This window comes from Peromyscus eremicus, chromosome 1 (genome assembly GCF_949786415.1).
Source record: "Peromyscus eremicus chromosome 1, PerEre_H2_v1, whole genome shotgun sequence".
Classification (NCBI taxonomy): Eukaryota; Metazoa; Chordata; class Mammalia; order Rodentia; family Cricetidae; genus Peromyscus; species Peromyscus eremicus.
This window is the reverse complement of record NC_081416.1, coordinates 115,451,750-115,474,294: the sequence shown is the minus strand read 5'-3', so window position 1 is coordinate 115,474,294 and position 22,545 is coordinate 115,451,750. Positions and strand designations below refer to the sequence as shown.

At 45.7% G+C, this 22,545-nt stretch overlaps 1 long non-coding RNA gene across 1 annotated transcript in view; it reads left to right on the top strand.

The window, feature by feature from the left end:
* Nucleotides 1–13,655: 13,655 nt before the first annotated feature.
* Nucleotides 13,656–22,545, top strand: part of LOC131917908 (uncharacterized) — a 32,562-nt gene continuing 23,672 nt past the window's right edge. Inside the window, exons 1-2 of the long non-coding RNA XR_009380778.1 lie at nucleotides 13,656–13,798; nucleotides 18,622–18,865. This is a non-coding gene — a long non-coding RNA (uncharacterized LOC131917908). The remainder of the gene's footprint in view (nucleotides 13,799–18,621; nucleotides 18,866–22,545) is intronic.

The window sequence follows — 22,545 nt, the reverse complement described above, 5'->3', positions numbered from 1 at the left end:
TCTCTGGCCACTTGTACACCATAACAGCAAAGGCAGGTGGCCGCAACAGATGCCACATGGCCGGCAAAGTAGAAAATGCACATGCTCTAGGTTTTTAACGGAAGATTCTATCGATCCTTGACACAGGAGAAGACCACATGTCTGGCTATTTACTGTTAATGGGACCCAGCACTCATTCTGTGAACATCTCTGCCTTAGCTCCTGTTGCTAAGCCTCGCTTACGTAGATTACTTCAAAGCCTACAAAACACACGTTATTGATTCCCTAAGAAAACTGGATGAAGCCTTAAGCTCAAATTCTTTTTTAGAAATTTTATTTCGTCTTTCACAACTTCATATAATCTATTCTGAGCATGTACCCCCATTATTCTGTCTTATCTCCTCCCCTCCCACTGAACCCTTTCTTTTTCCAAATAAGACCCCCTCCTTCTTCCATGTCCTTTTTTGCACCCCACTGAATTTAATTACAGTGATTTACATGAGCTTAAATTCTTTTTTTTTAATTAAAAAATGGGGAGGTGGTATTGGAGGGATGGCTCAGTGGTTATGAACACTTGCTGCTTTTTCAGAGGATGGGTAGGGGTTCAGTTCCCAGCACCCACATATTGGGGAGTCTGATGTCCAGGCATGCATATGGTGCACACACATACATGCAGGCAAAAAAAAATGAACACACATATAAATACATTTCTAGAGAACGTTGGCTGTGGGACAGGATCCCACTACGTAGCCAGGGCTTTTCTTGAACTTACTGTGTAACTCAGGGTGGCCTCCTGCCAATCCTGCCTCATCCTCCTGAGTACTAGGAATACAGGTATGAATCATCACACCTGCTAAATTCAAACTCTTCTTTCTATTTTCTAACATGGAAGCAGGCAAGCCCCTTCAGAAATATGAGCTCTAACTAAGGAAGAATGGATTTAGGGGATCCAGGAAAAGTATGATATTCTGTCTTCAGCCTCCCCACTACCTAATTTACAAGTCAAACAGCACCAGCCCCGCCAAAAGTGGAGGAACAGCAAGCTCAGCACACTTCTGATCTCTCCTTGAGGAAAATACACTGCTTCCCTAAACAGTGCTCCTCTAGTGCCTAAGGACCTCTGAGTGTCCCTGCTCCAGCCACTGACTCTGTTTCCTGTGTGGTTAACTTGAAATGCTGTCTGGAATCTGTTGCCCTTGCCAAGTGTGGCATGCCGGAGGACCAGGCATCCCACATTGTCTCAGTCACCTGGACTGCCAAGAAGGCTCAGGGCTCTCTTCTGTTTACCAGGAACAAGAGGTCCTTTCCTACTCATGAAAGATCAGCATATTTACTCGAAAAGCCAAAACTCTCTAGACTTCCCAGCCTCTGTGTTTCTCAAGGCCAGGTCATGCTCAGAGACGTTCCTTAGAGTAAGGGGAAAAAGAAGCCCACATACCCGATCTTGTTCTAGATTCCAGGCCACCTTGTACACTAGAGAGCAGAACTGCTGTCCCTCTCAATTCCACCTTTTTTTTTTTTTTTTTTTTTTTTTTTTTGGTTTTTTCGAGACAGGGTTTCTCTGTGTAGCTTTGCGCCTTTTCCTGGAACTCACTTGGTAGCCCAGGCTGGCCTCGAACTCACAGAGATCTGCCTGGCTCTGCCTCTCGAGTGCTGGGATTAAAGGCGTGCGCCACCACCGCCCGGCCACTTTTTTTTTTTAAACCATGCCATTTTGAGCAGTTCATGGGGTGGCCCTCAGACTCAGTTTCCACATCTATGAACCTATGTAGAATCATGAGTGACATCAGCCTGCTTGAGCCTTACAGTGTTTGAAAACGCTGCCTCCTCCTCTTCCCTTCCGGTTACCCCTCCTGCTTGAAGGTTGTTCAATATGCACTCTGCTTCTCTCCGTTTCCATGTTATGTAAGCATCCAAATGAACTCCAAGTGTCTAATCAGAAGAGGAGTGCAAGAGACAGAGACAACTGACTTGGTCAGGAAGCCGTAGCCTGTGCCAGGCAAACGGTTCAGAGCCTCCTTAGCTCCTTGCTCTGCTTCTCTGCAGAACTAGAGAGGTAGAAGGGCTAGGCTAGGAGACTGAGCTGAAAGGGTGCCCGGCACCTGGAGATCCGGCAATGTCAGACTCACCTGGCCCCGTCCCCAGGGAACTCTAGAGGGGTGAAACCACGAAAGGCAAGGTAAAACAAAGGCGAAGGCTGGTCCGCCCCTCCACAGTGAACTCCCTGGGAGTTCCTGGCCTCCTCACATCCGCCTCTCACACCAGGCTGGCTGCCCTCCCGGTTGCTGCTCTGGCCCTCTGTTCTCCTTTGCCTGCTCTTTCCTGCCCCAGGCTCTGTAAGTGGGGATCCTCTGGTTCTTGGCCGCTTACTCTTTCTCTTTGACGGGTTCATTCTTATGAGATCATCCAGGCTCTTGATTTTCATGCCGCTCCCAGATTTCTCACTCCAGCTGTGACATTTTCCCTATATGACACAGAGGAACTCAAGGGGGCAAATGTAGGGAGAAAGGGAGTCATAAAGGGAAAGAGAGAAAGTGTGTGAGTGTGTGTGTGTGTGTGTGTGTGTGTGCCTATGTGTGCACATGCGTAGCTTTCAAATATTAAAATAAAAACATCAACAACAACAATAACAACAAAAAGGACAATGTCTTGGAGGGAAAAAGAAAGACCAAGAGGTGACATCATATATATATATATATATATATATATATATATATATATATATATATATATATATATATACAGCCCTCATAAAAGTAGTCCTGGAAAGCACTAAGGCACTGAGAATTAATTAAGAGGCAAGAAATGATCAGAAAACTCACCACAGAGAAAACACAATTAGAATAGCAGCACAGCCAAATGTTCAGCTCAGTGGGAACTAATGGCTTTTAGAGCTGGGGGAGGCAAGTTCAACCAGAGGTAAAGTAAGGTTTCTGTTAAGGAGAGAGCGGCTGTGTGGAGGAGCCGGGGGCCTGTCCTGGGGTCCCAGCATGGCCAGAGTCTGTAAGATCAGATTCCTGATCTAACAGCTGTGCCCTTGATCTAGCTAAGCTACCTGCTCTCAGCCAACGCCTTGGACTGGGCCCTTTCTGCTGGACATTTTGAAAAAGATGTGAATTGATATGAGATAGATGATCAAGGCCTTCATGCCTGCTAGTCCTGCTTTCTGGGAAGCTAACTGGATGACCATAGCCCTGGGGACCACTTATATGCCATGAAGAAGATGCACTCAGAGGCCTCTAAATGGCCTTTGCAGCCCAGCATGTTCTACATTTATCAGACTTGGAGAAATCATTTGTCCAACGGTAAAAGCTATATCTTTAAATGTCTGAGAGCTTCCAAGACTTGTTTATTTGATTCCACAGGTCCTTCAGACAATGTCCATCTTTCTTCCAAAAGATGTCATTCCTTCCAGAAACAACCCTAAGACACAAGTCCAATGCTAAAAAGCTGTAAGTGCCAGCACTGACCCTAAAGAGCCTGAGCGAGAGACTCACGGACACAATTTCCCCATTCCAAATACTTGGAGAAATCAGGAAGTAAATGAGTTAGTTGCGGGACTGGGTGACAGTGGTGTCCAGGGCCAAATCAGGGTCACTTTTATTAAAGTGGTCTTCTAATGCAAGCGTGTCCCCTTCGCTGATGGGTCCACAGGGGACCTCATCTTTCAGTAAGAGACACAATCAACTGTGCTGCGACACTTTTCCCACAGTCCAGTAGCCCTTTGTTTAATCAGACAGTAAGCCACATCTGAAATGGTCTATGCAAGTTCAGAACATGGGAATTCAGGTCAATGAAAGCTATCCATAGCAGGATAGAAGCCAGTTCACGTCTTGGGGCTGCAAATCAAACTCCTGTCTCCTGCGTATGACATTAGCCTAGAACTTGCCTTCAGACCTGAGCAAGAGGGACCTGTGCTGGTTAGTTTTTGTCAACTGGACCCAAACCGAGACATACCGAGGAAGGGGGAAACTCACCTGCGGAACGCCTCCATCATATTGGCCTGTGAGCGTGTCTGGGTGACATTTTCTTGATTGGTAACTGGTGCTGGAGGGTCAAGACACTACAGGCTGTGTCCCCCATAGGCAGGTGGACACGGGCTCTAGAAGAAAGGTAGTTGAACAAGCCAAGGGAATAAGCCAGTAAGCTACGTTCCTCCATGGTCTCTGCTTCAGTTTCTGCCTGCAGGTTCCTGTCTTTGGTTCTTGCCTTGGCTTCCCTTGGTGAAGCCAGATAAACTCTTTCCTCCCCAGGTTGCTTTTGGTCAGGTTTCCTCAGAGCAACATAGAAGTGAAGTAGACTGGGACCCTTCCCAGGCTTCTCTCTTCTGAGTGTGGTTATGTATAAGCGGGTGCATGTTTCACTTTTGTGTGGGTGTGGATGTACCTGTAGTTGTGCGTGCACGTATCAGTATGAACGTGAAGGCCAGAGGTCAACCTTAAATTTGTCTCCCATGTACCATTGCTCCCCCTCCAATTTTTGAGACAGGGTCTCTCACTTGGCCTGAAACTTGCCAAGTGAGCTAGGCTGTCAGACAGTGAGTCCCGGATGTCTGCCTGCCTTTGTCTCTCCATGTTGGAACTACAAGTGTATGCTACCATGCTGTTCTTTAAAAGTGGCTTCTAGGGATTGAACTCAGGTCTTAGTGCTGGCAAAGTAAGTACTTTCCCAGCTGAGCTATCTCCCCAGCCCTCCAGGCTTCTTCTGTAAGAAGGTGTTCCGGCTGTGCTGTGGCCCTGGATCTCCTCTCTGGGAAAGTTAACTGTAAGGTCCAAGAGGGCATTGCTCAAGGCCTGTGCCTTCTCATTTTGTATCACCCTCATTTTAGGTCCCTGGGATGCTAGAATTCTCTGAGCAGATGCTCCAGGCCTATTCCTGGGACCTCCCCAGGCTTCTTTGCAGTGATGGACTTCTAGAAGACAGGCTAACCAGAAGGCTGAGGGGTGAAGCTAGAGCAGCTTTGTATGTGGGGAGAGGGCTAGCTGAGCTCAGTGGCTGAGTGGCTCAGCTTTGTACCTTTGTACCCGTGAGAATTCTGGAAGAAAACTAGATGGTAAGGTGTTGTGGAATATTAGTTGAACATGTATTACATTCTTTTATGCTATAAAATATTTGTTTAATGATGAAAAGATGCATTCTTTTATGTTGCATTTGTTTAACTAACTCTGTGAAGCTGTGTTACTTTGCCTTTCTAAAACACCTGATTGGTCTAATAAAGAGCTGAGTGGCCAATAGCCAGGCAGGAGGGAGAAATAGGTGCAGCTGGCATGTAGAGAGGATAAATAGGAGGAGAAGAGGAGGGAGGGGTGAAAAAAGGAGAGGGGGAGCTCTTCCTCCCTTTAGTTGCTTCTTGGTCATAGTAAGGAGAAGAGTGACTAACACAGATACTCGGAAGGGAAGCAGGAGTAAGACGGTGCAGTGGAGAGATACACCAGTCCCCAACCACGCTGAGCAGGAATGGGGGCCGGTCTACCCATCCCTTGGCTATCGCTAATGGGACCCAATATTGTTATAACAATAAACGTAGTCATTGTGACTCTGGAGTCTAGAAATCTTTGGCAGGTATTTGGACGGGTGAACTACACAGAGATAAACAAAGAACAGCGATTTGTGAAGGAATGAGGCAGAAACACAAACGACACTGGAGACTAGACAGCCCCAGAATGGCAAGGACTGGGCCACCACCCTTCACCCTTCTTCCAGTCAGGGCCCCCAGCTCCGCAGGAGGCTCATGTGTATTTCATGTACTTGAGTGTGACTCCTGAGCCTCCTTAACATGTTTTCCCAGTGTGTGTGTGTGTGTGTGTGTGTGTGTGTGTGTGTGTGTGTGTGTGAAAGCTGGATTTGTCTCTGATGAATCACAAATAGAACAACACTTAGAACACAAAGGCAGGGCTGGGGAAATGGATAAGTTGGTAATATGCTTGTGGTACGAGAATGAGGACCTGAGTTTGAGCCCCAGCCCCCATGACAGCCAGGCACAGCAGCTCATTTTCGGAATCCCAGCACTTTGGAGGCAAAGACATATCCCTGGGCCTCATTGGCCATCCCAGACTAGCACTGGCAAGTATCAGGTCCCACTGAGAGACCCTGTCCAAAAACCAAGATGAATGTCTCCTGAGGAACACTTCTCAGTTGTTTTCTTGTGTGTACACACTTGTGCACCTACACACAGACACACCCACACTTACACACACACCTGCACTTATTTACACACACATGTGCACCTTCATACATGTGTATGCACATACACACACATACAAAAAAAGCAAAAAAATGGGTTTTTCTTAAGAAGTCAGTGAATTCCTTTTCAAACATGTCTTGACTTTTGCCCTCATTTTCTACAAGCATCCAGAAAAAGGGCAAGGAGTGTGTGTGTGTGTGTGTGTGTGTGTGTGTGTGTGTGTGTGTGTGTGAAACAGCAAGGGCCTGATGAGATTGAGGTGGGACTGGGAGCATGTGTGGCTTGTTGGTGTCCCCATCCCAGCTTTGATGTTGGAAAAATGTGAACTGGTCTGTCTTAGTTCCAGTGCGGGGAAGTTTGGACATGGGCTTTGCTTCCAGCAGCGGGGCGTCTTCTGGTGTGTAAACTATACTTAAAACTTTGATGTGGACCGATGGCTCTAACCAGAGCCTGATCATCAATGATTTGGGGGAACATAGCCTTCTTGGGAAGAGAGAGGATGTATTAAAGAGAGACCCCCCCCCCCCCCCCCCCCGCGCCTCTCCCTTTGGTTATCTGACTGTGGAAGTAGTGGTCCACAAAGAGTTAAAACCTCACCAGGAATCCCATGCTGGGAAGGGGGAGGCTTCAGCCAGGAAGAGATTCCACACAGTTCTGAGAACTTATCTGACCACCTTGCAGAAGAGACTAGAGCCAGACAGTGATGGTTGAAGGATGGACGGGACCACACTCTGACCAGAACTACTCGGCTGTCACCTCTAGCTCTCTATGCAAATCCAAATCTTATGTACCCTGAATATGGACCTGGGGTTAGTGGACCCCTTTATTTGTCCTCTTTCCAATGTGGTCATATTGAATAAATCTCTCTGCTTCCACCATGTCTCGTCTCTTTTTAAAATGATTATTTCTTTATTGCAATGTGCATATGCATAGGCACGACACAGGTATGAGAGCCAGGGGACAACTTATGCGTCCTGGGGATCGAACTCAGGTCACCGAGTTTGGTGGCAAGCGCCTTTACCTGTTGAGTCATCTTGACAGCCCTCCCTGAGTCTTTAATACATGTGTTGGTGATGCACGGCCAAGGCTAGTGTTTTGAGACAATCAGAACCTAGCCTTAGTCCCTTAAATGTCCGGTAACAGAAATGTCACTCTTACATTCCTCTTAAAACCCATTTGCAAAGTGATGCAAAACCCCTTACTTAACAGTGGCATACAGCATTATTTTAAAAATCAGAAAAAGACATCCCCCCCAAAAAAAAAAATGAAGAATCTTTCCTGTGTGAGTAAACCGAAGGAGCCACATTTCTGCTCTGTGAAATCTTCCCTAATGGCCACCACAGCCAAATCGAAGCCCAGTTGTGGAGTTCTGCTTCGGCTCCCTCAACCAATCTGTCACTGGAAGAAAAGGAGCCAGCACTTATGTCTGAGAGTAAGGCATTTCCAAAGCGCCAGGGGACCCGTCTATTCAAAGAACAATGGGGTGAGTAGAGCGCTAATGAGGGGATTCCAGCTCTGGGGCTTCTGGCAGAACTGTTTCCCTCCGGGGCCCCTTCTGCTGGATGTCAAGCAAGCAAATACAGTCTGTGATGGAAAGGTTAGTCTCCACGGCTCATCAGTCTCACCTGGGGAACTGGAGCCCATGCACTGGACCCAGTCCTGACGTGACTGATGAGCAAAACGGTGGGCCTGTGAGCTAGGAAGTCCCCCAAGTGAAGCTGTGGCGAGCTCCGCGACAGGAACCAAACCTGAAGGGCCTTATTTAAAAGCTCTAGACTTGGTGTTCTCTCTCTCTCTCTCTCTCTCTCTCTCTCTCTCTCTAGTCAAGTGTGGATTCCTCTGTGGTGTCACTGTAGGTGCTAAAGTGCCATGGCACACAAGAGGTCCGTGGACCTTGGATATCTGTCCTTGCCATCCATATTCCTTGAGATAGGGTCTTGAGCTTGCCACTATGTATACCAGACTAGCTGACCCCCAAATTTCTCCCATCTGCATGCCATTCAATGTGAGGAGTACTGAGATTACAGATACACACTAACCCTGACATGACATTCGTTCTGAGGATTCAAACCGTGTCCTCAGGGTTGTGCAACAAGTACTTCACCCACTGAACCTTCTCCCCAGCCCAAAGTCTCTGGTTTTTAACCATCAACTGTAGACAAATTTCTAAGCAGTCTTATTAAATAAAAAACACAGAGCCAAATATAGGGGTGAAAGCCTTAGAGATCAGGGAAATAGGAATAGCCACCAGCTAACCTTACCTCATCACCATGCCGCAGCTTCCAAAAGTGCCATGACTTCCTGTCTACCCAGGCTTTTATTGCCTTGCTGTTCTGCCCTCTCATTGGCTCTTAGCCCAGCTACCTCACTTCCTTGTCACTGCCTGTCTGTACAGACTTCCAGGTCTCTATGGTTGGTACTGGGATTAAAGGCATGTGTCACCACGCTTGGCTCGGTTCCCTAGTGTGGCCTTGAACATACAGAGATTCTGCCTACTAAGTGATAGGATTAAGGGCGTGTGCTACCACTGCCTGACTTCTATGTTTACTTAAAATGGCTGGCTATTTCCTCTGATCTCCAGGCAAACTTTATTTATTAACATACAAATAAAATATCACTACATTTCAGTACAAATAAAATATCACCACAATCAACAAGATGCAGCACTTTAAAACTGGGTCCCCTTTAGGGAACCAGCAATGGCGCAGCCATGGTTCTTCTTCCTGGAAAGAAAAGGCAGCCAGGATCAGGCCTGGGACAAGGTGCAGGGCCCATTTGCAGGGCGCTGATTGTTCCTCAATCATGGGATGCAGAGGCCGAGGGGGAAGGCCGCAGGGAGTTAAACGACTTAATGTTCTGCTAACCAGGCCTTCAATTAACTTCACATGTGAGATAATGAGGCTATTAAGAAGTGAGCACTTCTTAATTGAGAGTGGGAAAATTTGTTTTATATTTTCAAAATCATCTGTAATGAGCATTATTAATTTTACAATCAGGAAAAAAAAATCTTGCAAAAGCGTTTGGCTGTTTTGAGCCATCAAGAGAGTCGGATCCGCCCACAGGAGTTTGGCCAGTGCTTTCTTGCCTACCTGGTAGCTTGGAGTGTGACCACGCACACCTGACAAAGGTAGGTGGTTTTGCTTGTACTGTTGAGGTCCTGCTAGTTTTCCTGCTTCATCTACTACCGACCTATACTTCAGCTCAGAGCCTAGTTATGAGCAACTCGTTTGCAGTCTCTCGGTCATTCCTGCTTCCGTATGCAATCCATGCAGCTTTCTTTGCATAGACTACGGAATACCCTCCTCCTTCCTTCCTTCAGCTTCTGGACTCTGCCCAGTGAGCTTGCGTCACCTTTTAAATCTCCCATCAAATACCTCCTCTGAAGACATCTCAGACTCCACTTGAGAGACTCTTGGGCTCCATCTCCTGGGGTCCGCTGGCCAGGCTCTCTGCACTGCCGTCAGAGCAGTAGGAGGACCATACTGTGGGTCTGTGTCCCTCTCTTGCCAAGATAGTCAGGTGATGGTTGCCAGTCCTGCCTCAATCATGTTCTCACTTGGTCCCCAAAGTAGTTTCTCCACTGCAGGTAGCCCTTGATTTACATTGCTTGCACTTCTTAACTTTGATTTCATGATGAGGTCAAAGTGACATGCACTCATTAGAAGCCCTCCTTTCAAAATCTTGGCCTTTCTCCAGCTCTTTCAATGCTGGGTGGCAGCGAGCAGTGGCCAGGAGATCACAAGGGAAAGCAACCAGCATTCCAGAATGTTCTGTGTGGCTAAGTTACCTGGTTTTAGAGGTTAGTGTGTAACAGGTCAAGCATCTCTAATCAGAAATCTGAAACTGAAATGCTCTGAACTTGGAAAGTTTCTTGAGTGCTAAAATGAAGATCCCATATGTGGCCTCATGGGACAGGCTGCATTCAAAATGCAGGGGCACTAAAATAGTGCATAAAATTACCTTTAGGCTGTGTGTGTAAAGTGTATGTGAAACACAAGCACAAGTTATGTTTAAGATGTGTGACTCCTCTCCCCAGGATATCTCATCATACATATGAAAATGCTTCCAGAGCTAGAGAAATCTGAAGCGGTTCTCCTACTGGCCATTTCACAAAAGGGATACTCAACCTGCATACGCATTTTGAACTTAGAATATTTTCAATTTAGGGGATTTGAGGCGATGTAACCCCATCCTAAGTCAAGGAGCATCTGCAGGTGAGGAAACAGACTTAGGCATAGTAACTTGGCCAAATCTCCCAGCAGTGTGTGGGAGGGGGGGAGGGGGCGGGGGCACAGGGGCGGGGGCCGTCAGGAATTCAGCTGTGTGGTACAATCCGGGTTGGGCTTACTGCCAGATCTGGGTTCAGAGACTTTCCTTTCGCGCTGGTCTTTGGTGTCCAGCCTAGTGAGATACTTCCTGAATAACTGTTGAAGGTGTAGATCAACCTGCTCCGGGCTTGGCAGGTTCCACTCCAGTAAATCATGCCTGAGGCTGGTCTTACCTGGTGGGCTCCCTTACTTAAACACTTGGGACTCAAGCTGCCAGTTGCATGACAGACACTGGACTCTCATGTCATTTTTGACAACAGGAATAGAATAATGAAAGGACACATCCATGTTTTAATTTAGTGATAAAGCTAGGGGTTTTAAACTCTCTATGATTTTATATAATATTGTAGTTAAACTTTTTTTTTTTTTTGAGACAGAGCCTCAGTGCACAGTCCAGGCTGGTCTTGAACTCTCCAAGTTCCTGCCTCAGCCTCCCAAGTGTTGAGATTACAGGTGTGAGCTACCAGTAGGCCCAATTCAGTGTATCTGAGATTGCCATATACGTTCTTTTAATTTGAAAGAGAATTTACAGAGCTCTGACCTTATGGACAGTTTGGAACCGGGCAGATTTTATAAAATTCTGTCAGGGTTGAGTTTTCCAAAGTGGATCCCTGGAACATGGTTTTGTAAGAGAATACCTTAATTTTTGAAAAGGGGTACTGAAGAATTCCAGGTCCAAGAGTATGGGCCTGGTTCTCAGATGTTTCAGGAAGTAAGAGTATGCGTGGGGGGAAGGGGGACTTACTGGGGAGGGGGGAGGGGAGCAAAGAAGAAGGAAGAAAGACAAAGACACCATTGAAAAAGTCAATGGGAGAAATGCCTGATGCTAACAACTCCAGCAGCAACATACGACTCTGAATAGATGAGTGTTTTTTGTATTTTTATAGTTTTACAAATTTTCTATAAGTTTGAATTATGTCTCAGTAATGTGTTAAAACAAACAAACAAACAAAAACTAAAGCTTCAGTGTGAACAAAGTTATCATTCCAAGAGGAGGTGTAACAGGTGGTTTGCTTTGCAGCACCTGCCGAACCCGAGCCCGGAGGCTGTGGAGCCGGAGGCTGTGGAGCCCGGAGGCTGTGGAGCCCGGAGGCTGTGGAGCCCGAAGGCTGCGGAGCCCGAAGGATGCGTGAGTCTGCGGTTGGACCAGCACGGCCACTGTTCTGGACCTATTCACGGGTCCTGAATGTGCTTACAGTTCAGCTGGCCCAGTTCTCCCAGAGGCAAAGGGTTTCCCTGCAGATGTGATGCCAGGAGCACAGTCACGTCTGTGCTCCCAGGAGCCCCCATCCCATTCCGTGCCAGAGACACAGATGGTGGCTGGATTCCAGCCACAGATGCAGCTCCCTCAGGAACAGTGAAGCCTCCGAGTGGAGTATGCCCCCTCTGGGTCACAGGCCCGAGGGGACAGTAGCATCTGTGTGACCGAAGACTCACCCTCTGTGAGTGGAACAGTTAAGGCTATCTGTGGCCTCGCATCTGCTGGTCCCATTCACTATGGCAAGGCTGTGCACATTCATCTTCAGACCTTCTCACCCAGCGCCTGAACTCAGCATGGAAATGTCAGCTGCTCAGGCCTGGACTGTCTTTCTGCATTAGAATCACTCTACAAGCGTCTTCAGAACATCTTCTCTGTGAGATTACTTCCTCTAGCCTAGGTTCTTGTAGCTATTTCCTCTGGTGGCAACACTCCTTCCTGGAGATGCTGAACTCACAATGAAGTTATGAGAGTTCTAACATTACAAGACTCATAAGGCCCCAGGCCCCATGAGGTCCCTCCTTGAGGTTACATAAGCTTAAACAATTACTGGGGAGAGAAGAATCTCTCCCGCGGAGTTGCTTGCAAGTTATTCAGGGAGTTTCAGGGATGCGCCTTTCATGAGACCGTCCCCGCTGGGAGCGGGCCGGTTTAGCAATGCAGCTGCCCGAGAGTCACCTGTGTTCCTGTAAGTGACCCCAATAAACGCATTGGTTCATCAAGTCAAGCTTGGGTGAAATGGTTTCCTTAGCCTGTTATTCGTTGTAGAATATTATTTTAAGGTGTGTTACTTTGGTTTATGTTACATTTGTTTTAGCTCTGTGAACCTGTCTTACTTTGCCTGTCTAAAACACCTGACTAGTCTAATAAAGAACTGAATGGCCAATAGCAAGGCAGGAAAGAGAAATAGGCGGGGCTGGCAGGCAGAGAGAATATGTAATATGTAGAAGGAGAAGTCTGGGAAGAGGAGGGAGAAAAGATGGAGGGGTGAAAGGAAGTAGTAGCCAGAGACATCAGGGGCCAGCCACCCAGCTACACAGCAAGCCACGGAGTAAGAGTAAGATTTACAGAAGTAAGAGAATGGGAAAAGCCCAGCGGCAAAAGGTAGATGGGATAATTTAAGGAAAGGACAGCTGGCAAAAAATAAGCCAAGCTAAGGCCGAGCACTGATAGTTAAGAATATTCTTAAAGCCTCTGTGTGTGATTTATTTGGGAGCTGGGTGGCCGGGACCTCAAAAGAGAAAAAAAACAACAATTGTTGGTGCCCTATCTGGGGTCCATGGACATGTGTTCACATCTCCAGCAGGACCATACTGAGAATTTATATGTAAATTATTCTTTTGTTCTCGGGCTAACTCCATTGAATATGGTATAATGAATATCCTCACACTTCCCCAAACTGGAAACTGAGACACAAAGTTTAAAGAGCTGCTGAAGTAGCCCAGAGAAAGAGAAGCAGAGATTTCCCATTTGTCAAGGGAAGTGGGAAGATCTGCAGTGAGTCCATATCAGGTTAGGGAAAGGAGGTGTCGGCCGAGATCCCAGCTCCTGGTGAGAGATGAAGGCAGTGTGTGTGTGTGTGTGTGTGTGTGTGTGTGTGTGTGTGTGTGTGTAGATAGATATCAGGGCAAGTATCATTTACAGGAGTACTAACCCAGTAAAAACTATGAGGTGAAAATAATTTAAAACAAGGACACTCCGGATGGAGTCCCATGTGTGAGCAGTGTGATATCACTCAGGACGGAGTCCCACATGTGGGCAGTGTGATGTCACTCAGGACGGAGTCCCACATGTGAGCAGTGTGATGTCACTCAGGACGGAGTCCCATGTGTGAGCAGTGTGATGTCACTCAGGACGGAGTCCCACGTGTGAGCAGTGTGATGTCACTCAGGACGGAGTCCCATGTGTGAGCAGTGTGCAATGTGCTGGTGCAAAAACAAAATGCAAGTTGAGGTCCTCATAACTGGTGGTGGCCAAGTCCTTTCTGGGAGCTAAGTGCCTTGCAACATGTTAGAAGAATGAAATAATTTGAAACAAGTGCTTTCAGAAGTGAGCAATAACCTTCCTGACTCTACAAATGAGTAAATGGAGGTATCCCTGAAGGGCCTGTGCAGCTGGTATAACAGAGTCCATAAAGCTTCAAATGCTTCATGATAGCTAGTAAATGAAGAGGAAGAAGAAAGGGAGGTGGGGAGATGGAAGGGGGAAGAGGAGGAGAGGGAGATGAAGACTAGGGTCAGATCTGGAACATTTCAGGGCAGTTTGATTTCTATCCCACTCAGCCTTAACTTTGACCAAGATGACTAAGTCATCAGTACTCACAGCTTGCCAGGAGACACTTGAGAGGTGTATTTTTTTTTTAAATAAAAAATTACACACTTTTAAGATAAAAGATGCTGTGGAGATAGCCCTCCTGGTCACTTCCTCGGCCTTTTCTCAGCTCTAATTCTGATGTGTGGTGTTTCCCCAAATCCTGCAAGGAACGATGAAACCCTTGTTCAGTGTGCAGTGTGTAGGCAGATAGAGGAAAGGCACTCCAGGTAGCTAAGCAGACAGAAGGGAAGTGAAGGTGGGTAGGGCTGTGGAGTAGACACCACGTTCATGAGTGAGGCCAGCTTCTCACCGCCCGTGGCACAGCCTCAGCTCAGCAACCAGCATGCAGCAGGGCACTCTAGTTTGGGGAGGGCACTCAGTCCCGGGCGGGCCGGTTCCTACATTGCCTCCTAGCCCAGAACTTGTGCAAGGAAGGTGTAGGAAAGCATATGTGAGTGTGTGTGTGTGTGTGTGTGTGTGTGTGTGTGTGTGTGTGAGAGAGAGAGAGAGAGAGAGAGAGAGAGAGAGAGAGAGAGAGAGAGAGAGAGAACCAGACAGAACTTTAAAATTTAAGAGTTAAGAGTTTCTTCTGCTAGAACATTTGAGTGCCAGGAGAGACACTCTCCAAGGAATGTTTACCTAATTGTAGAGATGTAATCGTTCTTTTCTCAGGGCACATTTCCTGGGAATTTAATCCTTACTAGAAGCAATGAAAGCTATTAGTGAAAATACATGGTCAATTGGCAATCAAAAATCCAGGTTGCCAATGTTAACAGCTTATGTGGATTGTCTTTCTAGGGTTCTGCCCCTCAATGCAAAGCTATTTTAACATAAAATGCTATCTATTTTCTCTACGTAGATCCACATGGATTTAATAGTAGCAGCTGTATGACATTTCATGCAACTGGTTATGGCTGCAAGGAGCTGGCACCAACCCAACCCTTCCTGGGTTTTTGTTTTGTTTTGTTTGTTTTTGTTTTGGGTTGTTTGTTTAAGACTCAGGTACCCCTCAAAATTTTAGTCTTGTTCTAAAGGGAGGACTCATTCACTAGGAATGGTCTGGCGTAGTGCAATCTGGAAACAAAAGCAGTGATGTGGGAAGTGTCACCCACCACACCTGTCTACCCTGCAGAGGTGCAGGGCTGTCAGGAGGGACAAGGAGCAGCGTCTCTCTACCATGAAGCACATTACCCACTTTCTCCATTCCCATAGAACCCTGCACCATGGTCTTCACGACAATCGGTTTTGTAACACTGCAGGAATTTGGGTCACGGAAGTTTTTGGTTAGCTTCTACTGCAGTAATAAAGTGGTAGCATTGATTTAATCACAGTGGCTCCTGTGCTTGTGGGAAGCACTCGCCAGTTCTGGCTAGCTGTCAGAAATGCATCCACAGGGAGGAGTGTGTGAAAATATGTAAGGCCCTTGGCTTCAAGAGAAAGGCAGATTTACACCCCTCCCCTTCACAGCAGGAAGCCTGAAATCAAAGGCAACTAACAGATCAACACATGCTTATCTGTCCCTGCCTTATCCGGGGTGTAATTGGTGTAACTGTGCATTTATTTGTGTGTCATCAAGGCTGGTCTGCTCTCTCTGGTCCCTAAATTCTTCCTGGCTTTCTGTCTTGATTGCTCTGGACTCTGATGCACGAGAAGCATCTTCTAAATATCTGTGTATGAGAGGGAAGAAGATGCAAGGGAAAGGGAGGATAATAAGGGAGGGAGGGAGGGAGGAAGGAATCAGTGGGAGACTCTACATGTGGAAAGATTCTCAACATCTGTGGCATCCAAAGCTCCCCAAGTCAACTTGCACTTTTTTCCGTATGGAGAGGATATGAGCGCGTATCTCAGGAGTTACTGTCTAGCTATTTGGTGGGTTAGGTTGTGCTAGTTAGGAGAGACCCCTACCCTGGATAGGCTTTTTGCTTTTAGAGGGTCTTGCTCTACATGAAGCCCCAGCAGCCCATGGAGTTCTTTTTAGAGCTCTCTACTCAAGTGAAGAAGGGATGCCTAATTTTGTTACAGGGGAGAATTTGAAGTTGAGCGAGTTTGAAGCAGAGTTGGATTTTTTTAAGAAGAAAGTTTATCCTAGGTGTTAGCACAGGTGTGAAGAGAAAGAAGAAGACTCAAGTGTGGGGGTAGGCCTCTCAGGGGAGAAGCAGGCTCAACTGTTTTAGCAGGAGCTACACATACAAATTTGGTGCCTCTCGGGGTACAGCCCAAAGGGTGGCGAAGCCCCTGACCCTCTGTCTTTACAAATGAGATGACGGGACGGTCTTGGAGCCGCTTTGAATAAGACTGGGACAGAAACATATAAAACCTTGGGTCCCGGTGGTTACACAAGGGTGCTAAGGCCTGCCTTTACCTTTGATGGGGTTCCTCTTGAGAGTTCTAGAAAAATCACACATTCACATTTGAGAAAGGAGAAAGGCCTCATCTGCTCAGGACCTCGTGTGTGTCACTGCTGTTTAAACATTTTTATGTAAAGCATCTATCTACAAAAGCAGTGTTGTGTCATTGTGGGCAATACTTCACAGGATATGTTAACTGTGTTGGCATTCTTGACCCTCGGCTGCTGAGAGACCTCAACGGAGTGAGTGACTGCTTCCCTCCCCGTGTCCCCGTAACTTTCTGTCCTGCCACTTAAGCTGTCCAGAAGGCCCTGATGTGTGTCTGTGTGGCTCTCTCTCTGACAGTTCATCCAGAGCCTTCACTGTAAGTGTGTATACCCGGGGCTCAGAGGTATCCAAGGGTTGATTGCTTTGGGGGAAGTTCCAGTGTGTGCATGCACCTGTGTGTGATGTGAACTTGGGACCCTTCAGTAGTATGGGTGGGTCTTGGGGTGAAGGGAAGCAAAAGAAGAGAAGTGAGAGTTGAGGTGAGTTCCCTGAGTGACCAGAGTCCAAAGCAGAAGATGAACAGTTCTGTAGCTGGAGTTTCCTCCAGTCCTGCCTGGCCCATGGTCAGGACAAATCTCTCTCACCCCCCAGTCCCGCAGCCACTCAGACCCAACTGAGTAAACACACAGAGACTTTTATTGCTTACAAACTGGCCGTGGCAGGCTTCTTGTTATCTAGTTCTTCTATCTTAAATTAACCCATTTCTATAAATCTATATTTATAGATTTATTGCTACGTGGCTTGTGGCTTACCGGTACTTTACATCCTGCTTCTCATGGTGGCGGCTGGCAGCATCTCATAGACTCCGCCTTTCTATTCCCCCAGTTCTCCTCTCTGCTAGTCTCGCCTATACTTCCTGCCTGGCTACTGGCCAATCAGCGTTTTATTTATCAATCAATCATAGCAATGCATTCACAGCATAGAGAACATCCCACAGCAGAGCTCTAAATTCCAATCCAGAGTTTCAGTTCCTTGAGTTCTGTCAACCACCTACAAGAATCCTCTTCGGCAGTTACTAACTCCATCCATAACTTTTGACTATTTAAATGTATAATGTGTGGATTATTGGTGGGAATATGTATATGTATGTATGTATGTATGTACCTGTGTGTGTGTGTGTGTGTGTGTGTGTGTGTGTGTGTGTGTGTGTTCATGCATGAATGCTGTCCATCTTCTATACTGTAGGCAGAACCCAGGTCTCCCTTTGGATCACTTCTTACTCTAAGGTGCCAGTCCAGCGCCCACCGGAATGGACCCTCTAAGCATTTGTGGAAAGGATGGGCAGGTCCCCAGGCAAGCCTTGCCTGATCCTTCTACTCCATGGCATTGCTACCACTTCTCATTTGTTCTGTGGCATAGGATAGGTTTTGAGAGGATTACATGAAATTCCAAGTATAAATGATTTTTTAAAAGAATTAGCCTTATTAGAATGTCATCTTTTCTCCAGCTTCTGTGTCAAACCACTAGCTATTTGTACATTCTATCTATCATCTATCTGTCCATCCATTCATCTACTCATCTATCTATCCATCCATTCATCTATCTGCCTAAACTGAGAGCCAGCTGTAACATTATTTGTCTAATGTTTTAGTTCAAGTTCATATATTAAAAAGAAGAAAACCACATTACTACTTCTTATGTTCCCCCACTGGTACATCTGGGGTTATGTAGGTTACACGTAGGGAATCCTGCTATATGGTACTACATAGATATAGTTTTTAAGTTTGCTTCTGTAGGAATTCACCTAAATTGTTCCCACGACTAGAATCATGCCGAAAAAGTCCTTCCCTTACTACAAAATTATGGAAGCAGTGGTGTTCATTTCTGTTAGTTCTTTTTACAAGTGAATGATTTTAAACTGAACTCCCAAATCACCTGGAATTTATTTGAGTATATTCTGTGAGGGCAGTGGTGGAGTGCCTACCTGACACCTGAGCACTTAACTTCAGCTCCCACCACTGAAACACACACACACACTAAAAACAACCCACAACTACTGTATTCTTAAAAGCCAATTTCTCTCTTTGTTATGTAGTAAATTCATTTCATTTCAGATTTGTTTCCAAAGTTTTACATCTGCTTTAGAGGCAAACTCCCCTTTGATGTTAGAATGTTTTAATTTTTGCAGCTATATAACACAGTTAAATACATCTTCTTTTGCAGAATTCTTATTAATGATACATGTCACCACTCTAATCAACCAGTGCCATTTCTGCTGTCAGCAAAGCCTGATGCTCTAAACCCCCGCTTCACCTGTGAGAAAGCTGAGTGCAGAAAGAGAAGCTGGAGGGTCAAGGCCACAACTTCTAGGTCTTTAAGGAACTGTCAGACCTGTCCATCTCCTGAGACCCTGACCTTAACTTTACAAAATGCATCAGATCCAACCTGACCAGTGTCTTCTTCAAGGGTGAGTGCATTTCCCTTCTGGCCAGTTATTGACTTGTTGCTATTCGATGCCCTTGGGTTTTTTTTTTTTTTTTTTTTTTTTTTTTTTTTTTTTTTTTTTTTTTTGAGACAGGGTCTTGTGTTAATATATTGTGTCCTCCAATATATTATGTACCCTAATAAAACTTATCTGGGGTCAGAGGACAGAACAGCCACTAGATTAGACATAGGGGCTAGACAGTGGTGGCACACATGCCTTTAATCCTAGCATTCTGGAGGCAGAGATCCATCTGGATCTCTGTGAGTTCAGGGCCACATTAAGAACAGGACCAGGTGTGGCACACACCTTTAATCCCAGCACTTGAGATCTCATGTCTTGCTTGGGAAAGACACACGCCTTTAATCCCAGGAAGTGCCGATAGGAAGCAGAAAGGTATATAAGGCGTGAGGACCAGGAACTAAAGGCTTTTAAGCTTTTAGGCTTTTTAGGAGCAGTTTAGCTGAGATCCACTCAGGTGAGGACTCAGAGGCTTCCAGTCTGAGGAAACAGGATCGGCTGAGGAGTTGGCAAGGTGAGGTTGGCTGTGGCTTGTACTATCTCTCTGATCTTTCAGAATTCACCCCAATACCTGGCGCCGGGTTTTTATTAATAAGACTTTTAAGATTCGTGTTACAGGGTCTCTTTACATAGTCCTGGCTGTTCTGGAACTCTGTAGCCCAGGCTGACCTCCAACTCTGAGATCCACCTGCCTCTGCCTCCCGAGGCCTGGGATTAAAGGCGTGCGCCACCACCACCACCACCATCACCACCACCACCACCACCACCACTGTTTGATGACTTTGATGATGGTATTGAAATTGTTTGGTTGTTTGATGACCTTTATTTTGCTTTGTTTTATACTGTTTATTTATAAATCTTATTAAAATTTTCTGGCTAGAGACTATTTCCATTCCAAGAAATTGAACCTGGTAGTTTATATTTTAATGGTCTGGTTGGGTATAGTAGCAATTGTGCTAACTTGAAAGCATTGGGGTTTTTTTTGCTCTTTTTTTTAGAGACAGGCTCTCATGTAGTCCAGGTTAGCTCTGAACTAGCTCTGTAGCTGGTGATAATCTTGAACTCCTGATCTCCTACCTCCCAAGTGTTGGGATTAAACTTGTATGACACTATACCCAGGTGAAGTTAAAATTTTAATAGCACTATTGGCATAATTTTTATTGTTTTAACTGATGTGATGAGAAAGAAATAATTTTACCTCAGGATTATTTATGTTAATATCATGGCTGTGTTGCATTATTAACATCTTGATTTTTGGTCAACATACATTTAATACAGACACAAAAACTCTCTAGGTTGTAAGAGTATTTCTTATTTTAAAAAAAAAAAGTCAAGGCCAGCCTGGGCTACCAAGTGAGTTCCAGGAAAGGTGCAAAGCTACACAGAGAAACCCTGTCTCGAAAAACCAAAAAAAAATAATAAATAAAAAAAAAATAAAATAAAATAAAAAAGTTAAGAGAACAAAGCTGGATGTGGTGATGCATTCTCTAATGCCAGTACTATGGGGCTGAAGCATGCAGGAGGATCAATGCCAGTCTGGGTACATAGTGAGACCCAATACCAACCAAACAGCCGGCCAGCCAGCCAGTCAGCCAACCAAAACTGTATGGTGCAAGAACAAAGAACCTATCATCATACAGTTAAAGCAGTAAAATGGAGATGAAAGGGTTTTCACCTTCCTGTCAATGGGACGCAGAAAGCCCTCATCCCAGCTGACTGTATCCACATCCTGCTGACAGAAAGGCCTAAGTGAGCACCAGGACTCCTACTTCACAGATGAGAAATCCAAAGCCCAGGAACTGAAGGACCAGCTGAAAGTCAACAAGAGAAAGAAAAACACCCTCAAAATTGATGAAATTCACCTGTGTACACAATCCACATCCAGACCTTTCCTAGGTGTCTGTGCCCATGGGCATGCCTGTGCATCAGCCGTGAAGTAGGCCACCCACCTGCAGACGACTCTTGGCTTAAGGAAATTTTCTTATCCCAGTGCTACCTTCCAAGAATATCTATCTACCCTTGTTCTGTCCTGTAGAGTTTCTAGACGTTCTTCTCGAATAGTTTTTTTTCCTTTAATGAAAGAGTTTAATTCAAATAGTTCTTTAGACATGGCAAAGCGCTCCGTGCCTCCCATTGTTTACTGTCCCTTCCCAGTCTTCTTGTTTGAAGGCTGTTTACTAAGCACCTATGATCATGAGACACACTCTCTCTTATTCTGTTCATTTATTTTTATTACCACTTGACATCTCACTGACATCCATATCGCTGAGGAATCTCCTCAGTGGCCTGTCTCAGGAGTGAGTGCTATTTCATTATTTCCACTACTATGGTTTTGAGTCTTCACAATTTTCTCTGTATTTTCCTGGACATAGCTTATTTCAGAAAGCAGCTGGAGTCTAGATGCTGGAATTCTAGCCTTAACTATTCCTAGAAATGTGGACTTGGGAAAGTTTGTTTACAGAGTAAAAAAAAAAATAATAATATCTATCTTATGGATACCATGAGAGTCAATAACGAAGTGTTTTCTTGGAATCAAATGCTGATATAAATTGCTTATTTTATTTCTTTTGACCTTCATGGCAAGAACAGCTGGTACCACCATGATGATGTTTGTTCCACCACAGAGTCTGCAAGCAGGGGATGTAGTCCCTGGGGACATTTTCTTCATCCAGAGGCAATCAGGAGCCACAGAGGGAAGGCAGAATGGGAGGAAGCCCCAGATGCTGCTTTTGCATGTCCTACAAGACCCTTCCTTTCTTATTTTCCACTCCCTAGATCCAGGAGCAATTCCTTCAGCAACCACCTCAGTTAGATTCCAGAAACATTGACCATGAAGCTATCTCAGTGCCACGTAAGGGACAGGGGAGATGTTCACTAGACCATATTTCCTTAAACAATAGAGCAAGAGAACCTCACTGAGAGCCTTGGATTCTGGCTTTGTGCTCTGGCCAAACAATTAGCAAGCCTTTGGCTCAAGACTGACAGTGTCCTACACTGGCTTTCAGTGTGCTTGCTGTCAAAAGAGGACTCTGGACATCCCAAGTCTGCCCGTCCACGGGTTTCATCAGGTTGACAGGTAGGGCTCCAACAGGAGACTTTGGGAAAGACAGCATTTAACTGTTGCAAATGCTGGAATTCTGTAGTCCTATCTGTCTCAGCTCTGCTTAGGAATAAGAAAGCCATACCTCTTCACTGAGGACTGTGAGCTTCCATTCCTGGAATCCTGGTCTCTCTGACAGATCTTTCCTTTCTTCTTCCTTTCTGGCAACTGCAGAATGCTGATCGCTGACTATTAGCTGATATTAAATTTTAGAAGTCAAGCTGTGTTATTACAGGCTGATTTAATAAATGTTCTGAAAATTTTGTCCTGTCTACTCTCATAATTCCAACAGCTTTAAGAAATGGGCTTTAGATAGTTCCCTTTTTAAAAAAAATTGAAAATAGATTCTTCTCTCATACAATACATCCTAACCACAGTTTACCTCTCCCCGCTCTCCCAGCTCTCCCCCAACTCCCTCAGATCCACTCTCCCTCCATCTATCTCCCTTCAGAAAAGCACAGGCCTCCAAGAGACAACACTCAAACACAGCAAAACAAGATACAGTCAGACAAGGCAAAGCCCTCACTTTGAAGCTGGACAAGGC